The sequence below is a fragment of the Ambystoma mexicanum genome, chromosome 1p (assembly GCF_040938575.1).
Source record: "Ambystoma mexicanum isolate Mex_15411 chromosome 1p, UKY_AmexF1_1, whole genome shotgun sequence".
Classification (NCBI taxonomy): domain Eukaryota; kingdom Metazoa; phylum Chordata; class Amphibia; order Caudata; family Ambystomatidae; genus Ambystoma; species Ambystoma mexicanum.
In genome coordinates, this window is record NC_090921.1 from 1,077,573,229 (window position 1) to 1,077,592,937 (window position 19,709).

A 19,709-nucleotide genomic window follows, 5' to 3' on the forward strand; every position below is an offset into this window, starting at 1 on the left:
CAGGCGAACACTCCCCCCCCCCCCCCTCCTCATAATGCACAGTAATTCTCCAAGTTTGGTGGTGGTGCTGATAAATATGATCTCTTCTTTACTCTCTCCCTCATTCACACTGGGTTCTTCTTCATCCAATACCTCCTTGACCTGGATTTTTTGCTTTGCACGCCCTTTCTTGTGCTGGTGATATTTACACCACTAGATAATCAGACGACCGATGTAGGCGACGATGAAGATTGCGACGAGCAGAGGGACAGAACATAGTCACAAGCCAGTTGGGTGCCCAGGCGAACAATGAATCCAACCAGGATGCTGATGAAATGTCTTGCTCCTCTGTCGTCATTCTCTTGTGTATTTTTCTTATTTCCTCTACCGCCTCTGTGATTGTTCCATTTGTAGCGTCATTGCCAGGAATTTGCGGTACAGCATGAGCTGCCTATCTTATGACACACCCCTCCCTCCATTGGCATCATGAAATCGAGAACTAAGCGGTTTTGTAGGGTTATCAACCGTAGAGCTCGTAGTTCTTCATGAACTGCATCGAGTCCCTTTTCAGTTGCATTTGCAAGTTGGAGCAGTTCATAGCGGGCGATTTGCCATTTTGCATTGGCTGCAGCTTGCACCTCAGGCACCAGAAGAGAAGTGAAGACAAATGCTTAACTGAACAGTTTCAAATGAGATGGAATGTTCTCTAAGCACTTGGTGGACTCCGCCGAGACATAGTTACTACTGGACCTGTTACCTTATGTTGGTTTGTTTGTTTGTTTTTCTGCTGCCGTTTTCTCCTTAGCCGTGGACAACCCACTGAGCGGTATGAAGTCTGCACAGGGCACCACTGTCGGGTTATGAAAAGTTACCAGTGCACACATTTCCTTCCAATCAGGTGGTAGTTGGGCATATGCTCTGCACGCCCATTAAGTGCCCATCACAGCAGCAGTCGCCTTCTGAAACGCTGCTATGTCCATCGTCCTCCTGCAGCAGGTATTCATTCAACACATTTTTGTTCCGTAGGCTCTGAAACAGACTACTCTGTCAGTTTATGTTTTCTGGACGTATTGTTTTGTTTATCCATGTTAAAGCATGTATATAACTAATCCAAATGTTCATACATCTAGCAATTATTTTCTTAACCACCTTTCTTCAAAGCCCACCAACCCGTCTGCACGGCATTGTGTCACCCACCTTTCCCATTGTGTAGCACCAAACCCTGGATTTGCACCAAGGGAATGGTGTGGCACCATGGCACATCATGCCATGTGGAGGTTTTACAATAGATTCTTTTATGGGCAGTGGCCACCTGTTTCTCCCCCCCGCACCCAACCCGTTACATAATCCAGAACCACAAGCTTATTTCCACCTCCTCCTGGGCCATGCTATCCAGTGGTTTAAAGTTGTCCTCGTACACCTCTTCCCCCTAATCAATCCAACTTACTTCTACCGTATTTCCCTGGAACATACCTCTGGTTCCACACAAGGCCATTTGTACTAGACACTCTCTATCTTCTGCCGTCACCTCTTGTGGTAAGAATTGCTTTGGTGTTCCCATGAGGTGTTGAATCAGTGAGCACATGTAGCAGGTATCATTGTTGCTCCCCCATCCCACTTCCTTTATTTCCCCCCTACCATATATTTTCTATGGCCAGATCTACCCCTACCCCGACAGTGTTTAATAATTCTAGTGTGTTAGCCCCACTTCTGTTAGTGCATATGTCCCTCTCACCACAAGCTGGTGGGCTCAATTTATCCTTGTTGAGTACTAAATACCAGAAGAGAAGAAACAAAGATGCAAAACAGTTCACTTCTGCCCATCAATCCCAGCCCCTATTCTTTTTCCTTGTCCATCGTCCATCTTCATCGTGGGCTTCCTGTAACACCTTAATATAGTACAAAACGTTCATGTAAAATGAGCTATACTTCCCGTCAAGTCACTGCTCCTCTTTCCAACATGCTGCTGGCATCTCGAACATCGGTGTGATGAATGCATGCACAATGTTTTTTTATCTTCACTGCTGTGGGTGTTGAGAAGATTACTTCAAGTGGGCCACAGAACCAAGGCTCTTTCCACTTTCTTTCTGTGTTTCGAATGAGGATCTTATCCCCCGGGTAGAGAGGCTGTGTTTGTGGAAATGCGTGTGCACTCCCTTCAATGTTGATGGCGAGTTTATGGATTGCTGGACATGGCAGGAAATGCAGCGAAGCACATTTGTCATCTCAGTTTTTCTTTTCCAGGGATTTCTGAGCCAGGGTTAGCGTCTGAAATTTTATATGAAGGAGGGACAGGCGTATGCATTCTCCTTCCCGTTGCAGTTTCATGCAGCGTGAGGTGGTGATCCGCAGAAGGTGTGTTACAGAGGGCAAAGAGTGCAAGAGGGAGGCAAAAAAAAGGCAATTTTGACACATGGCTAAGTTAACAAATACTAAGTGCTCTTTTAATCAACCGTTTATCCTTTCCATAATCCTGTTTGCCTGCAGCCGGTTAACCATGCAAAGTCTGTGTTTAATTCCTAGGAGACGTGTTATTGCCTCAAAGAAAACATTGGCAAAGTGCTGACCATTATCTCATCTCATCTCTTTACATACATCCCATCTTGGGAATACTTCCATGACTAGAAACTTAGCCACGGATTTGGCATCATTCTTTGCAGCTACTCAACTATCTCCGGGTGAGTGGTGCATTATGTCTCATTGGCCGACACTCCCTAAGGAGCCTCCTTCACATGCATGTTCATCATACATACTAATACATCTGGTAAGAAGAGCAGTTCTACATTATATAAATGGGCACAAACTATGGACACGCGAATAGTAATGTGCGCTAGGGCTAAATGGAGCAACGATCTTCATACAGAATTCACAGAGGAAGGCAATATGTGGTTTAACGAAAAGGGCGTCATTGAACTCAAAGTATCGCCTCAAACATTTGAAGTTCTTAATAGACTATTACCCTCCTTCCAAAATACGATTAATTCAAATGGATAATATAAATGTGTGCCCCACGCTAACTCACTGCATATGTTATGGCCATGCCAGAAACGGGTCGAATACTTGTCCATGATCTGTAGTACTTTGCCAGACATATCAGATCGACAATTGAACCCAAATGCGGGCGATTGCATGCTAGACTATACAGGCAAAATGGAAGTAACCAAATGCAGGTTCCCAAACTTGAGGCCGTTAGCCAAGAAAGCTATATTGATGAGATGGTACTGGAAAAAAAAAAAACACGTTTGATATATGGATGAAAGATGAAATATGGGCGAATGATGAGGAATTGTATTTTACATTCCTACCGCACTGCTGTCCCAAGGACATACGTTCAGACTTTAGAGCATATTTTGCTAAAGCAGAAGCATTATAAATCTTTGCAGTAATAACATTCCACTGCTGGTTGGAAATACAATGTTCCTTTTCTGGTTTGTTGTATGCATTGCACGGATGCCGAAATGTTGTAATGTGATGCTAACATTTACACATGCATTATTGTACTATTTCACCAAGTGCCTATTTGTTTTTTTGGGTTTTTTTTTTATTCAAATGTTGTAAAGAGGTGTTAAGTAACAGAAAATGTTAACTATCAGAAATCTCAGAAAATGAAGAATTACTGTGTGGTCTATTCAATAATATCTATGTAAGGTTTCCACAAATCACATCTTTGGTATCTGTTTGGGTGTATGAAAAACGATGTCTCTTGATCACTGGCCCATGTATAAATTAGAGTATGGGGCGGGTGGGGATTTGTTTCCGTGGCCATTCCCCTTAATCGATGCCTTAGATCCCTAAACAAAAAAAATGGTGTTGAGTTTAAATATTTTCAAGATTGCGTTGCTGTACACTAAACAACGTCCAACTTGGACAAAAAGGTATTTCTTTGCCAGAAATACCCATGTTTATGTTGGACATCGGTTACTGGAAAACTACAGGCTCTCTAGGACGCATGTTTATTTATTTTGGGCATTTAGGTTTTGTTAAGCAGTATGTGCAAAGCACTGCATTCACAATTTCCCTAGCTTATTCCAGCCGAATGCAGCCCAGGAGAACAGGCTATTTTCTCAGGAAGATTACCCTAGGGCTGGGGCCGAGGGCAGGGTGGGAGCGATGAGCTACATCCCCAAAAGCCTAGCAGATGATGTAGGCCTTTGGCTAAGGGGTGATCAGGCTTTGACACTCATTATTCCGCCTGGATGTCTTGCATGCTTGTCTGACATGTTTGTATGCTGTATGAATGCCTCCTGTCAAGGTGTGGGGTAGGCTCTGACCTCAAGTACACAGACCAGGAAGCTTTATTGTACATATATACATTTGTATAGGTTCCAGGTACATCACAGGATCAGAAGACACCAGTAGACATTTTAGGAACAGACCCACCAGCCACCCTCTCAGTCCCAGCTCAGGCCCCCAACTGACATTCATAGAACACTCACTAAACATTCTCCTGAGCTGCCCATCATGCATACATCAACATTCCATCAGCATGCGCTCCTGGCCAGTGATACATAAGACGACTGACTTACATTACAACATCTCCCTTCCTATAACCAGTCACACACCACAACATATCCCTTCCATACAGAAAACACACACACAGCATTCTCCACCACAACCAACAACCTTGCATCCGGACCTGCCACTCCCGGAATACAGAGTCTGCCACACTCCAACAGCAACACCCAAGGGTAACCATAAGAAACAAACTACACACCAAAAGGTGGGGGAACAAAAAAAAAAAAAGGGGAGGGGCGGATTGCCAGACACCGGACCTGGATGCATCGCAAAACATCGATGCAGAGCCAAAGCAAAACATTGCCACAGAAATCCACAAACTAACATCGGGAAGGTGGTGTTGTCCATAACAGGAACAAAAAGGGGTATGTAATCCACCAACTTCCACCCTCACATTCCAGACACAAACATTTGTAGTCGGCTCCCACTTATCTCCCAAATAAACAGTCCCACAAGAATATTAACCACCAAGAATACTATCCAAACGCTCACTCATGACTTCAAACATCTGTGCAAGTAACCATCACCAAGCATCCACAAATGCCAAACACTATCACATGACTGACGATCATGCACCACAACACTCAACACAAAATCAGTGGAGTGAGGCAGCAAAACAAAACATTTAAGGTAAGCAAACCTCTCACAACAGGTGGTGTCATGTCACATCCAACATGACAACTGCGAAGCGAACCATGTACATCTCTACCATGTTCATCATCCAAACACACCCGCGCCACATATATCCAGTGTAATCACACTCACATGCATGCACAAACATTACACCTTGCAGCACCACACAACATGTAACAAATTCAACATATAATTACAGTTAGTCCAGGAGCACCTTATATCACTCTAGTAACTTGGTAAGAAACCAATAGGGAAACTTGGCCAACATTTCTAAAACATAGCTAGCTTTTCTATACAATGCACAATTTACTATACTTTTTTCCCAGCTGGGTGCACTACAAAACGTTTCACTTTCCATCACTATGAACATTTTAACTTGTCCTAGTTCATGCATTTTTTTATTTCATTTACTTTTCCTGTTTTATGCCCAGACAACCTTTATGCACATTTTCCAGTTAGTGCACAATTTATACATTTACCTCTGTATGGCCTGTGCACGGCCACCACCTTAAGAAATGTGGACAAAAACAGTGTGGTACTAAGTTAGCGATGACGCATATGACAGGTTATTTGGGGCCACAACACTTAACACCACTCCATGTGACAACGGCCCAACATCAAGCATATCAATTACTGGATATCACTAGAACCCTACAACTGCATCAATCAGTTGATATTTCACTTCTACTCCCGATCACCACTTTCCAAAATCCTTTAATTTAATTCACACATGCATTTTGTCTTGACAAACAGTTTCAAATTAAATGATTCAACATCTTTTTTCATGTAAATCAACAATTCCCAATCAACACCCATATTCATATTTGAAACACAACAAATCTTCATGTCTCTTGATTGGAATGGTTCTGCAACTACATATTCCTCTTCAATCTCGGTGTACTGGTGTGATCAGGGCCAACACACATTTAAAAATGGCAAGTAAACTGCAGAAAAACTCGAAAATCACCAAAGAAATAAACGATTCATCCTTGTGCAACCAGAAGATTTTCATTCCAAGTGTAACTTAATAATCTCTCATTTCTTTTACAACTGCACATATTACCATGCTCAGCTGTTTCACCGTTCACTAGCTATCAGCGACTATCCATTTATAGATATTCCATTATTGTACTTCGCCTTTGCGAGGCCGTGACATTATCAAATCCACAGCTAATACTTGCATGAAAACTAAACCTCTTGCACGTAGGGTTGTTTCCTTTCAGCCAGCCCTGCTGAGAGCGCTGTGTTGCTTTCGTAACCGGATGCCAGGCTATCGGGACAACACCGAACGACACGCGTAAAGACATTTCACGTCTTTGCGGAGTTGGGTGCTTTCCTTACATTCAACCACTGTATATAGTAAAACAGACGACTGGCAATAGCCATCTCAACCCGGGTTGCAGTACTTTGTCTGGTTAAAAGGAGGGTGATCCAAGATCCAACAATGGTGCAGAGTCTGTTGGCCAGCTTACATTATGGTGGCGTTTTAATGGCTTGTGGCGGGCTCAAAATTTGACCACGCCACTGGCTAGCTAGAATTGACTCTTGGTGAATAAGAAATGGTATGCTGCGTTTATGGGGCATTTCGCAGCTGCCAAGAGTTTTGGATGCTGACTGGGAGCTATTTAGTTCGTTCTTACAGCCTAGAAGAGCCTGGTTAGCTTGACACCAAGAGCTAGCCAGAGCTACTTTTTGCTCCCCTGACCAACTTGTGCCATACAAACATACCTATGTGACAACGCTAGGTGTTTGGAAATGTGTCTAAATGAGCATCAGTGCTAGTTTACCCCACACCTAACCCTGCCATCCTCCACTGCGGGGTTTCGTTGCTACCCATTTTACTTGTAGTAACAGATCACGAGTGCAGATTTTAGAATTGTATTTTGCATTCTATTGCATGCTTTAGAATATTTTTAAAATAGTAGGGATCTGTGATTTTAATTGAATATTTAACTCGGCAATAGGCATAATAAGAAGGGACTTGTGGGGAATTGACTAACAGGCTTCCCGTTCTCTACTTGGCACACTATTGCAGGTTGAGCGATGTAGAAGGGAACTACATTTCCCATCGCTCACGGTGCTAGATGCTGTCTGAACCCGTCACCTGAGGCTTACACAGGCGAAGCCTGTTTGGGCCCGTTTACGGTCTGGAACGGCAGTCAGCAGGGGAGGCTGTGATTTTTAAACTAAGTTGTGACCCAGGTGAGCTGTGCCGTTTGGAAGGGATGGCTACCACAGTAGGAAGGAGAAGGCGTACATATGAAATATCTGTATTAAAGACCTTGAACAACAAACAATATGGGGGACATCATGTTGAGAAGTTCAAATAAAATTTGAAACTTGGGAATCTCTATTCCTATGGCGATATTGCCCCCCCCACGAGAGGGAAGCCGGAATGCATCAAGGCTGGCCTAATTAATGCCAGATCTGTGTGTGCACATGCCGTTGAGGTGGCTATCCTAATTAAGGAGCATACACTTGATGTCCTCTTTATAATGGAAACGTGGTTCACAGATGTCTCGCATGTTTTCCATAATTTAGTACCTGAGAATTTTTTGATCCAACATGTTGATCGAGTGGGTAAACGCGGTGGCGGCGTTGCAGTGATTCACAAAAATACACTGCATATTTCCCATCTCAATTTGCTTGAATAGGGAGGTGAATCACAAGTAGGGCAATTCACTATTGAGCTATCCCCAAACTCAGCCGTCAATGTGGTACTGGCATACAGGCCCCCAGGATCACATACAGAATTCCTGGAGGGTCTGGACCTCTTTAACTAGCTCCTGCAGTAAATATGGAGAAATACTATTACTGGCGGACTTGAAAAAATCATGGCCTCTGGCCTTTGGGAAAAACAACCACTCATAACAAAAGTCATTGTCTTGACTTGATTATAGTAAGAAGTGTCTGTACCTTCTTTTTAGATAATATGCCGATCCACTGGTCAGATCATACTGCGCTAATATTTGTAATAGTTGCAAAAATCGAAGAATACTCTAGGCCTGAAAGATGGTATCGGGATATTATCATGGAAGTGTAAAGATAAAATATCTGCACAGGAAGTGATGAAATTGCTATCCTCAGTTGATAATACACTACCTAGGGAGGATTTCTTTTTAACTGGAACTAAGCTTATGGATATCATATGCTCTAGGGTTGCATGTACGAAACCCATGAGAAAGAGGATCTCTAAGCCCTGGTTTACACAGAATTGGATTCTGTTGCGCAAACAAGCTAGCCTGACCGGGTGTAAATGGCAAAAACATCATACTGAAGAAAATAGTATTAAAGCTAAAAAACGGCCCTCTTTGTCTATATAAAAAAGCAATTTTTGAGGCTAAACGAAAGTTCCTACACAATGAAATTAGTGAGGCAAGTAATCATCCAAGAGAACTTTTTTCGATTATATCAAAGTTACATCATCCTATAACTAATGCTTTTAATAGTTTTTTTGAAGAAAAAAGTCATTGCAATTAAAAGCGATATTGCAGCCAAGAGCCCGACTCCATTTATTACCTCTTTGCAATCGAGCACGGACCAAGATTTTGGTGGTCAAGATCAAGTTAAAGACGTTGAGCTCCCAAAGAAGCTTAACTTCCATCATGTGACCGAGGATAATATGTACACTGAAAAACTCTGAAACCAACCAATGACTGTTTGTTCCCACTTCCTGCAGTGGAAGATAAGCGCATGGCTGAGGAAATTTCTCCGTTTATCATCACCACCTTTGTCAATAAATCGTTAGATCAAGGATCAGTACCTCAGATACTTAAATACACCATATTAACAGCTCTACTAAAAAGAAAAACAAAAAAATAAATAAAAGAAAACCTCATTTGGAACCTCTGGCCCTCCAGAACTATTGCACTATTGCTGGCCTTCCCTGGCCCAGGAAGGTTCTGGAAAAAGTGGCGACACCACAACTGCAGGCCTTTGTTGAAGAACAGTCACTTTTAGATTCCCTGCAGTCTGAGTTCTGTCCAAAATGTGGAAAGGAGACGGCTGTCCAAAATGTGGAAAGGAGACGGCTTTGTTGGCGGTCTATGATGACCTGTTGAGGGTGGCTGATCAGGACAAGCTTTCACTTCTGGTGATGCTTGACCCGTTAGCCACCTTCGATACAGTTAATGCTATCCTTCTAGATCGATTGAGGTTGGTCGGTAGAGTTTCGGAGCACACCATTCATTGGTTTAGCTCCTTTTTGGCGAATCACCAGCAATGTGTTAGACTGGGAGCCTTTACTTCAGACCCCAGTATTAACGGTTGTGGCGTCGAACAGGGGTCGTCGTTAGCGCTGCTCCTCTTTAACTTGCATCTTCAACGTTTGATGGAAATCTTGAGACATCACGGAATGAGGTTCCAATCTTATGCAGATGACACTCAGATTTTCATTACAATTGATAATGTCGAAGAAACATTTGCCAGGGTCAGTGAATGCTTCCAGGAGATTAGCGAGTGGATGGCTGCCAATCAACTTCAATTGAATGCTGCAAAAACAGAATTTATCTCGTTTGGTCCTGAACATCTTTGCACTACCATGAAAAAACAGTAAATTACCAGCTTATTGGGAGTTGAACCCAAATTCTCTGTAAAAAGTAAAAAAAAAACCTCTGCTGCATCTGGCAAGGATAATTTGGGCTGTGAAAGCCAGGTTGGAGCTAAAGTGAAAGCAATTTTCTACTCTCCAAGACTTCTTCGGCAGACTCTTCCGTATATTCCGGATGAGGATCATGCTTTGGTGGTGGGAGCACTTACAAATGCCCATTTAGATTACTTTAACAGTCAATTGATGGGCATTCCAAAAAAACAAACTTTATAGACTCCAAAGGCCCAGAATGCAGTAGTCTGACTGATCTGTGGACTGAACAAAACTTCTCATGTCTCTCCTTCACGTCGATTACTCCACTGGTTAGCGGGTGAAGATCGCATTAAGTTTGAGGTAGCACGTCGGGTATTTAAGTGTTTGAACAACCTAGCACCCGACTACTTGAAGGATAAGCTCAAGCAATATCAGCCTTCCAGATGTCTACGTTCAAGGAACCAAGCCTTGCTGCTTATTCCTCCATCCTCATTTATATCAAGAGGGGACAAAAGATTTGCAGTATTTGGCCCTAGACTCTGGAATAGTATACCTAGGGAAATTAGGACCCATGACTCACTCCAAGTTCCGTAAGGGCCTAAAAACATTTTTGTTTAAATAAAGTTAAACCATCTTCAGGCCTGTTGGGAACCATTTGGCCTTTAGGACGGGATGCAGGGTATCTATTCAATTCTGGTACTTATCTCTTTGGATGTCTCCTGCAAAATTATACGGTTTAGTCCGTTTCAAGCACATTATACATTCCTCAAAATCTTCCTCAAAATCAAATCAAAAAGCTATCACATGTCTATCCATAATCTCCCTTTCCTGAAAACATTTTGTAACAACTTCTTTCAACTCCCACCTTTTCAAACTATAGCATGGCCAAAAGGATATATAGTTCACCTCTTCCGTTAAAGTTAGATGTGGCTCACTACGTAGTAGCTGCTGCTTATTGGCTGGCGCTGGATAACCAAGAGCTGCTTTTTACTCCTCCTCAACAAATCTCGATTTGAGCCCTGTCGTGGAGAATATACAGGGCAGGCGACTACGTATGGCTGGTAGCTTGCAACTTGAAGAGTTCATGCTCGATTTATGGGATAACCCAGGTTTACGTTCCACCTCTGGATCAGTTGAGATCCATGAGGGGAATTGGGTCCTTCGTGTGCAGTTTTAATTGGGCTCCCTATGCACACACTTGTGGGGCTGTAACATTGGCTTCTCTGCATTATGGGAGTTGTGGCCTCCAAGACTTCTTTTGGTGTAGAATTACTGGGTTCACTATGCTTGTAAATTGCACTTAACCACATGCTATTAGTACCTTATTGGCTTGGTATAGCATTTTTTACTGGAACATAATTCTGAAGCTTCTTACCACAGGATTTACAACTGTGACAATAAGGACCAAGTTACAATGTGCAAACTTGAACGAATCAAGTAGAGAGACATCTCTGCTGCTGCATTCAGAACAAACTATGAATGGTTCAAAGAAAAGAAAACAAGCTTTGGCAAAGCCAGCAGTTGGGCTTTTGGGTAGGTATGGGATAGTCGTGAATATAATGGCCACAGCTGAAATTTGGAGCCGTTACACCTAAAGCAAAAACTGAGTTTGCTTGTTATCAAGTGGCTGAACACTCACTGACATCTATTACAGCAGTAGCTATTTAAGCTGCAATTAAGCCCTGGTGGCAGAAGGGCTGGTGCTGTTAGGCTGTTCGGCGTGTGCGGCTGCCGGATGCCAGTAAGTTCTATTATCCTTGTGTGGCTATTGGTACCTTGAGAGGAGAAAAGGCCTGGACTCGCTGTTTCCCGCTGGTTGCGGTGAGAAGCTGCATCGCTCCACGTCCGTCTTGGACTCGGACAATACGGTCAAACACTTCTATATAAACGCTGGTAAGTGGAAGCGGGAGCTGGTGTGTGTCCTTGCCGCGGATGTGGTCTAAGTCTCAAATGACAATTTAGAAACTATTCTTGTAACGGCTAACATTCACTGCTAAGGAGCATTACAGTGAACTTTAAGCGGGCTCGCACGATGCGAGAAACTCGTGCCCAGCGCAAACTAGAATCTATGCCGACCATGGAGCCGGCGCAGTATATAAATGAACAGCAGAAGGCTGCTAGTGCAGCAGGGTTACATATGGAGCGGCCTGCTGAGTTAATAAGCACTGTCATCCACCCAGCTGAGGTACTACACCTTAGTACCACCGCCTATACTATCTAGAGGTTCACTTCCAAGGGAACAAATAAGTGGTAATTTGCACAGTGCGATGCTGAAACCACCTAATTGCCTTGCTCGAGTCATGGATTGGGAGATTTGCCCTCAGACACTGCCCTCTACCGAGTTATCAGTGGAGTTATCAGTGGACGTACAGGAACAGGAAACTCGGTTGTCTGAGGAGCGGCATTCAATAAATGACATGAGTGGCAGTGCTGGGGCTACCCTTGTTGAAGATGTAAATGGAGAAGGATTCTACCTTGGATATTGTGCTGCCGGGGCAGGGGGGCCTACCGCTGTGGACGTGGTAGGCAGAGGGCCCCATCCAAGGCTTATGGAGCAGACAAGATCCCCTGCTGAAGCAAATATGGTGACAACTTCAGTTGTCTTGATGGACGATGTTGTCAAACTGCCATGCGAACTGCCATGTGAACAAAGTGTACTTGCTGGTGACAAGGCCAAGCATCAGATATCCATGGATGGTGCGACTTCACACTTGAATTTGTCTACTAATCAATCACCCAACTCCACTGGAAATCCGATGTCCCCACGGCCTAGGTTCTACAGTGCTGTAGATACAGCAGCCTTCATTGGCAATACCAACCACACGGCAGAGGATGCCAGCGATGAGGTATTCATGGGTAAGAATGGCTCAGAGTCATGTGGGGAAGATGTTGTGTTAATAAAGAGTGTGACACCACCATGGGTGGGAAGGGTGGCTAGCCAAGACCAAAATCAAGAGTCAACTATCCAAGATTGCCCTGCCCCCTTCAATGACCCGAAACCTGGATCGGAAAGAAGGAACTCTTTGGAGGTAGTTAACAAACTTTTAAACGCCCTCACACGCCTTAATGCGGAAAGAGCCTCAAAAAAATTAGCGAATTGTGGAGTGTCCATGTCGGTGTGTGAAAACATTGCTCCGTGTGTTGATGAAGCACCAACGTTACCACAGCCCATAACTCAATCACGAGAGGCAAGCTCCTTATTGAAACGTAGGAGGCTAATTGGGAGCATATCGCCTAGCGTCAGCTGTTCACAGAATAAAAAACTGAAAATGTCAACTATTCCACTAAAACCTTCGTCACCGCTCTTAACAACTAACACAATACGGCTAGAACCCAATAAACCCTTAGCCGCTACTGTTTCTTCAACAGATGAAGACTCTACTGACTCATCGATAATGGAACGCCCATACCCAAAGATTAGAAGACCTGTGAATCGTGATAGGGTACATCCACGAGCTATCAGTAACGTGTTAGAAGAGAGGGATACTGCTTACCATGTCAAAGACTTACAAGCAACTATAATCTCATCCATGACATTATCAATTGCTCCATTCATCAAAATCTTAATGAGAATGTAAAAGAGCTTTCATCAGTGGTTGCTACAATAAACAATAAGTTGCTTAGCATGGAAAACAAAAACTTCCACTATAAAGAAGTGCTTCATGAAATCCATCGAAAGACCGATTGGGCCATAGAAACCCTTGTTGACCATGCCAAAAATGCAAATTTGGACAAAAGATTGTTGGCTGAAGTTGCAAAAGAGGCACTGGGGATTTTTCAAAAGCAGAAAAAGAAGCACAACCAACAAATGGATGTGACCCGTTGTCCAGCAAACGGCCTGTTACCTAAAACAGCTAATCCAACAAATGTGGAACGCTTCACTGAACAAGATTGTGCCAATGTTACACGGAACATTCAAAAGCACCCTAGCGGCCCAGCACAAGATGCTACCTTAAGCTCACCGTTACAAATGGAAAACGCACTGAACCGTCAGAGCCCTGTTGGCAATGAGGTATTCTCATTACAAACACTGAAGAATCCTGGCAGTGTATCACTGTCTGTGGTTGCTGCGAATAGCACACTTGCAGTTGACTGCCAACCTGTGAACGTTCCTTTTAAAGAACTACACAAGGTCAGTAGTGCTTTCGCCAACGTTATCAACAAGTCCCAAGTGGCCTCGAATTTGGCGCTTTTAAATCCACAAGTGCCATCGACCTCAACACTACCAGCCATTAGGGAAGCAACAAGCACTCAAACGCCAGCTACGCCCCTCAATGGAGTGGCTGTCACGAGGCCCGAACTATATAACATCTTCAAAGGCCCATTGGACACTCAAAAGACCACTGCAAGTAGTGCACAGCCTAGGAGCGGCTTGATTAAAAAAAGTAAAAATCAGCCGCAAAGGAAAGCTAAACGCAATGCTGACTCAAGAAAATTCCTGCGTCATCTTAAAACAGTCAACGTAACGGTTAACGGACCCTTACATGGGGCTGAAAACGCTGGAATAAAGGAAGGAGTACATGTAGTACCAGCTGGCCCAATCGTTTTAGAAGAATCTATAAGTAGCAGCAGCGATGGCACCGAACTTCTGATAAACCTTTCAAAATATAATGATGAAGAACTTGTAGAGAAGGAGCCTGCCGTGCTCCACCCCTTGAGTTTGCTTGAAGCACTTATTATGATGCAACCTGTAATTGCTCTAGAAGGAATTATTGTGCCGGCGGTCCAGGACGACATAAAAGTATGTGATACGGTGACACAGGCTGTAACACAGGATCAAATTACAGCGACCTCCTCGACTTTTCCATACAGAAAGTGCCAACTTATCCAACCGTTACCCTCGCAACAAAATGCGAAGGATCGTTGGAACCTATATTTACGACACTAGAGGCCAAACGAAGATTAATTGCTGCCAAGTCGCAAATCGAAGGCCGGTTGTCAAATCCACAAGTTGACCAGGAGGTGTTGCGCGATACTGTTAACGCGCAAGATCAAAACAGAGAGGTTCTCTCTGTGAATAATGGTCACCCGATACCGCATAGAAATAGACAAACTTCATGCCTTAATACAGGAATTGACCTAAAGACGCAAACAGTGAGGCAGAGTTAAAAAAACGTGTATACTCCAAAAGTCAACAACAAGGGAAGGAAGTTACAAGCACATTCAACACAAGTGCTACACCGACTCCTCTTGGAACGAATTGAAACATCTGATGATCTAATTCTAAATCGACATAATGTGTTATGGTTGTGCCATTTAATTCCAAGTCTAAGAGCAATCGAATCCGCGGATCTAAAAATCGTTGAATTCTTCGATGAGAAGAAAAATGATGCTGTGATTTTACATCTGCAGTCTAAACTCATAGTGGAAGCCCTGTTGGACGCCGGCCCCGTATTAATATCGCTGGGGTTTGACATAGCGAAAATCAAAGAAGACAGACAGTTTGGCTCGTCCGAAGAGAAGACAGACCTGCAAACAGTTGCTGCCACAAATTATCCTCTCATTGAAGAAATAGAAACAAACCAGGGTGAAACCAAAACTGGCAAGTCGCCGTTGGGTCTGCATCATGCCTTAATCTCTACCGAGGCATCCCACATAAAGGATCCGATAAGAATAACGATTAATGGAATGACAAGCCCTTTGCGCACAGGGGTTGACACAAAGAATCAAGAATCCTCAGGCAACAGAGATGACTGGACATGGTTGGCTGCAACCATAAATAATCAACCAGAGAAGTAATGCCAGGAACCAGAGGACCCTAAAGGGTGCACCAGGGGCTCATGGAATACCCGTGGTTTTTTGCACCTCTTTGAATCACTGTGGGCCTGTGGATTGGACATAATATGCTTACAAGAAACTTGGCTCTCGCAAACTCCGTTGTTGGAAGGCTTTGATGTGGCATTTAATCCAGCCATAAAACAGGCAAAAGGCAGACCGATGGCCACTTGGCCTGCTTGTGGCCATAAAAAAAGCGTCTGGCCTTCGGATTTTGAATTCTTTCAATCCATCTTCTTTTATCCAGGTTGTCACCATCACTACCCACCAAAATGGATGTAAGGCACCTTGTCTATCATTAACGTATATTGGAATCATCTGGCCAAGGATGACTCACTTTTTATTGATCAAGTTACAGCATTGATCGATGATCTCTTAACAAAGGAGCTGCCACTGGACCTAATTGTGTGTGGGGATCTAAACATTGTCTGCGCCCAAAACGGAGATAGAACTGAGCTAAAAGATAAGAAGGCGCATAAACATGAAGGAATAGCAGCTCTGTGGTGCCTAGAAATGGAGTTTCGTGGTCTATCAATGCTCAACGGCCATACTGTTGGGGACATTCCTGCATGTCCTACATGGAGAAGATTTGATCAGGCCTCAGTACTTGACTATATCTTCCTTTCTGAAAACATCCACAAACGGACAAAAAAAATGGAAGTTATCAGAATGAAGCATAGTGACCACGATATGGTTCAATTCATATTTGAACTGTCTATTCCGTGTACTAAGGAAAGTTGGGGCTTTGCGGTGACTGCTGGTTCCAATAGGATTCATCTAAATTTGTTGGATGCAGAAGTTATTGCCATTACACACAATTTCCAATATGTCTCAAAAGCACTTGAATATCGAGACCCCCTGTGCGACTACGAAGAACAGAAACGCAACACATATCACAAGGGGTTTCGAGCAAAACACAAATTTGATATGGCTGTCATGCAACGAAAAAGAGCCATGCGACAAGAACTAAGGGCCATAAAAAAATACAAGCAGTTTAACTAGAAAGGAGTGTAAACGAATGATTAAACAAAGATATCGGAATTGGCACAAATCACATGCCGCAATTCTGATGCAAAATTACTCTGAACTTATGTTACAGAAAATGTCTGGTAAAAAAAAAAAAAAAAAAAATCGGCCGAGTACTGGAGATTGATAAACAACAGCTTGGCTCCTCAACATGCATTACAAGCCAACGCAGTCTCGGAAGAAAAGTGGGCCGAATTCTATTCGAATCTATACGCTAAAGATCCATCTTCCACAGTTTGGGTATATACGGCGCTAAAGAAATGGGATTTGGTGTTTGAGCGTCTTGACATACTTAATGTAATTAAAAACGTGCACGACTCTAGAGCATCCGGGTCAGATGGCTTAACCAACTTTACACTCAAGAAAAATCCAGAATTATGGACAGACTTTTGTGTAACGCTGTTTGAAAGGGTTATTAAGAACTGCTCGACCCCAAAGTCATGGAAAAACGCGGTGGTGGTACCTATTTTTAAAAAAGGGGACCAAACTAATCCTCGAAATTATAGACCTATAGCGCTACTTGACGTTTTGGGGAAGGTCTATGCCAGCCTCCTACAACAAAAACTCCTCAAATGGGCCACAGCTTCAAACCACGTAGATCCCAGACAAGCTGGCATTGTAAAAGGAGTAGGATGTGGGTTGAACTTGCTACTGCTAAATCTGCTAAAAATGGATGCACTGAAGTCAAACACAAAGATATACACGGCACTAATAGACCTGTCACAGGCGTTTGACAGCATAAACAGGGAGCTGTTGTGGGAAAATCTCACGAGGTGGAACTGTCCCTCGAGTCTAGCGGATGCAATCCGCGAGTTACACATGGACACTTCTATTAAGATTCGTTTGGATGAGAAAGGCACGTTGTCTGCTGATATTGCTACATATAAGGGCGTGAAGCAAGGCTGCCCATTGGCAGCAATTATCTTCAATCTCTTTATCTCAGATATAAAGCAAGCGTTCAATGGTGTAGCTACCTTTCCTCCAAAACTTTATGGAACCTCAATAGAATACTTGGTCTATGCTGATGACCTCATCTTGGTGGACTCGACGCCGATTGGGCTCCAGCGAAAACTCAATTGTCTTGAGCATTACACAAGAGAAAACAGCCTTAAAATCAACAAAGAAAAAAGTGAAATTTTGATTTTGGAAAAGTTACAGGGAAATAAAGGCAAAAAAGGAAAATTTCGCTGGCGAATTGCAAATGAGGACCTACAAATCGTAAAGAGCTCGACCTATCTGGGCATGAAAATTAGCGCCAGTAGAAGAGATGAGCCATGGTCTATTGTTGCAAAAAGCAAGTGTTGGCAGCTGGCGTGTCAAGCGCAATTAATCAATAAGAAATTTGGCAAATTTTCGTTAAAACCTGTCATTTTATTTTACGAGCAAAAAGCAGTACCTGCATTAATATATGGCAGAGAAAATGCATTTGGTTGTGCAGAGGACTTGGGGAAATCCCTAGAAAACGTTTTTTGGTCCCGTGTTTTGCAGCTTCCAAAGGGTACATCAAAAACATGTCTACGGTATGAGCTAGGGCTCATATCAATTAAAGCAAGAGTTACATGGAACCTACTAAGTATATATAGAAAAACGATGGTTAAAACTCTGGTGCCGCAATTTAAACTAATACACAAGTCTGACAAAGACAGAGTCACTACTACTTTGTTCGACTGGAACGTCCTCTGCCAGGCTCTACTAGAGGAGTATGGCATCAATCTCTCACTGCTAATAGAGAATCCAGACATGGCTAAAACGAAAATCTGGAGAACTGACTGGATATCGACCTGTGACTTAAGAGCAAATTCAATTCTAATGTGCGAGGTACCGGGAGAAGCAAAAGCTTACGGTCAGCGACACACATATCTAACCTGCTTACCAGATCAATACTCAAGAGCTCTGTACATGCGTTTCAGAATGAATTTGTTTTTAACAAAAGAACGTTTGGCTACATGGACAAAGTATGTTAACATTGATCCAATATGCAGATTTTGTAAAAAGAGCAATGAATCCATCAAACATTTAGTCATGAGTTGTTTTGCTTTTGAACAACTAAGAGAAAGACATTTTGGGAAATTGATCAACGAGCATCAATTCATGAATACAGAGGATTGGTGGAAGGCACTGTTTGAGGGGAACAACAGAGCAGTTCTATTTGCTCTAGTAAATTTCCTTTGATTGCTGAAAAGTAATTTAGACATGGAGAATGAGAAACTGGGTTTACGTAATTAAGAAAACTGTTACGGAATAGGAACATGGGTTGTATGTGTGAAATTAAAATGTTTCAGATTGATGAAGGAAACTAAGACTTGAAAGGAGAGACTGGGAGATTGTATTGTTATTTTAAAGGTTTGAATAAACCAAAAAAAAATAAAATAAAAAAATAAAAATAAAAAAATTAAGCCAAACTCTCAGCGGTCTGCTTAGAAAATCATTGGAAGGCAAAGGTTTGATGTTACTGCTTGAAAGAGGGAGCTCAAACAAATCCGAGGAGGGTGCGTTTGGGGTGGGACGTGACAGTTAGTGGGTGGGAATCGCCACGGGGATTAGCATGTACATGGGCAGTCAATGGGTGAGCAAATTACCAAACACCCACAAGCTGTGTGCCCCTCCTCACGTCATCTCCCTCCTACTTGTACACCAATGCAACCGTTTTGGCTCATAGGTGGCGCCCAACTAAAAACCTTTTTAGGAAAGTCATCAACGCAGCATTACCCCTTTCTCAGATCTTTGATGTGAGGCAGTTAATAGTTGGAGGTTAATGAAATTCAAGGTGTGGCTCAAGTTAGAAAATGGAACAATAAAAAGGGTCACCCACAGGAATTTTCATTAAGAAAGATATTCTCTATCATCATTTGGGCTACCTCGCCTAACCAAAGTTCTTGACCTGCGCTGCACTGAATTAATTCCTTCCATTCTGCATATTATATTACTACTGTTCAGGGATACAGAACTGACCCAAATGACACTGCATATGCACCTCCCAACACCCACAAAAAACTACTTAGCACGTTTCCAGTGCCCCTTTGCCCTGAAAAACGTTATGCTACATCAGATTCATGCATTTGTGGTGTTAACATGTTATGTTATGTTAGGTAACTTGGCATTTGTATACCGCTTTATATATCATTGGTATGACCTCAAAGCGCTGGTAGGTTGAGCGCCCTCTGGGAACCGCAGTTCAGGTCAGTAGAGAGAGGGGGCA

At 43.0% G+C, this 19,709-nt stretch overlaps 1 protein-coding gene across 2 annotated transcripts in view; it reads right to left on the minus strand.

Annotated features, from left to right (window-relative positions):
* Nucleotides 1-19,709, minus strand: part of PRCC (proline rich mitotic checkpoint control factor) — a 433,632-nt gene that overhangs the window by 412,011 nt on the left and 1,912 nt on the right. The window lies entirely within an intron of this gene.